This window comes from Porites lutea, chromosome 4 (genome assembly GCF_958299795.1).
Source record: "Porites lutea chromosome 4, jaPorLute2.1, whole genome shotgun sequence".
Classification (NCBI taxonomy): domain Eukaryota; kingdom Metazoa; phylum Cnidaria; class Anthozoa; order Scleractinia; family Poritidae; genus Porites; species Porites lutea.
The window spans coordinates 20,526,746-20,530,526 of NC_133204.1; positions in this window are offsets into that span (position 1 = coordinate 20,526,746).

Below are 3,781 nucleotides of genomic sequence, written 5' to 3' on the forward strand. Positions count from 1 at the left end.
AATTTGTCCGAACATGGAACGAATTTCTTCCATTTGTCAAAATAATGCAGCCCTCCACTGATCTTTGCCATACCTGACAGGAAAATACGGGAAAATATCAGGGCATGCTAAAACTTCAGAAGAGCACAAAATTGCAGCCGTAGATGCTCATTCAGATCACCTAAAGAAAGCAAAACACAAACGAGATATTTATAATTAAGCGGTTGCTGACAGCAAAGATTTTCTCATGGGCCCTCCAACGGTTTCACTTCTCTCCCCCAGTGGACCTTGCTCTTTGCAAGAACCATGGCAGATTAATTATTTCATTGATTAATCAGTTGCGACTGGAAAAGGAGCAAATTCTACGATCAGCTACGTTCATGATTTGCTTGAAAAGCATGGAGCCCGAAAAACAAATGTCCACTTCCACGCAGACAACTGTGGTGGCCAGAACAAAAATAACTGTTACTGGTACTGGTGCTGGCATGTAATTCATGGTATTCTTTCCTCCTGGCCAAATTTATCCCGAACTGGTGCTTTGGCCTCTTGAAGCAAAAGTTATGAAAAACATTCATATCTGCTTTGTTTGACATCCTTGAGGCCAACAAGTCAACCCTAAGTGGCATGAATTGTGGTAAGCTGGTTAGTCTACATCATGGAACTGTACTTGTCAAAACACATGTTTTGGCTAGCTTTCTTTCTCCCTATTTCAAAAAATTGACAGGGATCAGCAAACTTCATCACTTATGATGCCGTGAAAGTGTTTTACAAGGAATATGAAGATTCACCAAAGAAAAAATTATTTCAGTTGTTGAAAGATGTTAGCAAATTACCCCTCGTGTTCTTCTGCAACAGGTCTTACCCAGTGGTCTTGATGAAGAGCGGAGAGGACATCTCCAACAAAAAAATATGAGAGTATTGTCAACCTGGTACGGAAGATTTTGTGGCCATAGTAGTAACATAAACTAAAAAAAGCCCACCCTCTCCCCTTCCTAGTCACCAACTGCTAACCCAGATGACTTCCCTGAAGGTTTTTCTCCCTTTTATTGCAGGTAGATTTACCCCCAAGAAGGTGGATATTCAGCTATTAAAGGGTATGACCCAGGTAGATTTGAATTTAAATACTTGCACACAAGAACACTTTATTTTACCAGCATCGAATTGAAAACTCTGTGGTTTAAGCAGTTACATAGTTACAGCTTTCCTGGAATTTGTGTGTACATGTGACTTCCTGTGACATGTGCACCACGATCTTTCGTAACCAAAAAAAGATAAACATGTTTTACAGGTGTGGTGAAACAAGCCTTTTTTAAATGGGAATTTGGTAAGCCACTCCATGCAGTCTTTTTCTACATTCAGTATATAAAAAGTGGTTGTGAAAATAAACTAAGTGCAATCTTTTAATGTTCTAACTCGTGATTTGTTTAATGGGTTAGTGGGAAAATCCCTATAAGTACCTTATTTTATGTTGTCTATGCTTCCTAAGGGAATCGTGACTTGTACATGATGTAGAAAACAAATCTTTCCGGAGAAGGAAAATTCTTGCACCCCCTAATTCATGTACATACCCATAGCCCTCGATATTTTAGTTGAAGTCACGTCATAATGCGTGAAAATTTTCATGGCATGGGTCTTGGCACTTGGCGACTCAAAACTCCAACTCGAAACAGTCATGTTTTAAGATTTTTTAGGTGAATTAGAAAAACACAAGTTGCTTCTAGGTCAGTTGAAGCACTACAGGGCTGCCTGCAGGCCTTAACCTACAATTCAGTGTTGCTGTGGTTAACAAGTTTTCAAAAACCCCAGTTGCAATCTATTTCAATCGAGTTTTTACTATTAGTGCCTTCTGTACTTGCTGTTTTTAGTACCTTTTTTAAGGCTCACTTGAAAGCTCACTTGAGTGTTGTGTATTCATCCAGATTTTTCGACATGATTCCACCAAGAGGTTACCAAGCATTATAGTATTTTACCTTGAATATCCAAATTTGTTTTAGCCATGCAGAAGCTAAGAACGAAATAATACCAACACCTCAGGAAGTACAAATTTCCCTCCCTCTTAACTTAATTTAAATCACTGTAACAAAAACAGAGAAGCCTTGTCAAAAGGAAAACTTAACAATCAGACTTTTTAACAGTATTGATATTTCTTTGTCATGTATAAAATCGATCGCCTGCAGGCATACAGTTAAACTCTGCAAACAATCATGCTGTATCATGCTGCCGCTTTCCACACAATAATTAGCTTTCCTCTTCAGGTAAAATGCATTTGCAAGGATTCTAGCTTCGTTACACTTACATCTTTTAGTTAAGCTTTCCTTGCTAGCCAGGTGTTTCTCTCACTGTTTCGGATCCCACCGCAGAACTCTCACCTACCTTTATTTTTGCAACTGTTTGAGCCACATGTCTTGTGATTGGTGTAGAATCAAGACTGTCAAATTATGGCTGAAAATCTGAATGTATACATACTCGAGGTAAATGACCCAAAGTTCAGGTATGTGGTGTTTTTTATAAAGCAAAAGGTATCCTAAAACAACAAAAGGCACGTAGGGCTCAGCCAAAGGGTACCATAATGTCAAAACGAGTCAAAACGGGCCTTTCTCTCCGAAACCCGCCCCATTCCCCTTATGGCATTTTTCTTTATATTGCCATACCTCCCCTCCCTTGGTCTGTTTCCTTGATGGCCTTCTGAGCTCCTGATGAGACACTGCTTTTAACATGAGTTAGGATGTTTATTGTTATATGGGATGAGCTCATCACATCTTATTACCATACAGACTGGGTTAAGGTAAGTCAACAATAACAGAGAAATATTACAGATGGGTTCCTCATTTTTACAGTTATCCCCAGAGGAAGAGATTAAAAAGGAGCTGCCAGTCAGCCATAGAAATTGAGGGGAGGAAAAAGAAAATGGAAAGAGAAGAGATGGGATGGTATGGGATGGGATACCTTCTGTAAAAGTAACAGAAATCGAACAAAATTTTCATTTTCTCATTCCCCCACTAGATGATATATGTTTTCTCTGCAGGGCTAAGGCAAAACTGCTATTGCAGGGACCACCACCTTTTAGATTCAATTTATCAAGCTTTTATAGTCGATTCACAAGCAATGTATGCCTTTACTTTCAGTTGACTACGCATATACACATTTAGCTAGCTGTCGCAAAATTTGAAATTGTGACATTAAAGTAGTTCAAAAACAACTGGTAGATCCCATCGACATTATTTTCCTGGTGTGTCTTCAACCCGAGTAGTACCCAAAACCGAGGTGCAAAACAACATCCAACGACAACCAGGCTATGACAACCATCGCAAAGTTCATAGATGAAAGAAAAACGATCAATGTCCAGTCCTTATAACATGAGACAACCTTATGACCAAGCAAACTGGTTAACCACCACCCTTTTCTGCGGTTTCATAAAAGGCTTTCTTGATGTCTTAATTGCGCACACAAGAGATATAAAATAACTGATAAATATTTAAACATTCGCTCAGCAAACTTTACCCAAAAGGCCAGCATCTTTCAAAAAATCTCAGCTATTTTTGTCTCCTTTGATTTTAACAAGTCACTGTTGGCAAACAATAACTATATGGGTAAAGATAAGCCAAAGGACCGTCTCAATCTCATTATTTTTTAACATTCATTTTTTTTTGTAAGACTCGAATTAACAAGTGTAGCTTCTAAAAACACCATAAGTATTGTTCTGAAGTCGTATTTCATGTGAACACACTGTTAGTATTAACATGCAGGTAGTACAACAGTGAGTACAACAAAATGTTTTTGTAACATAAGTACGTCAACTTTA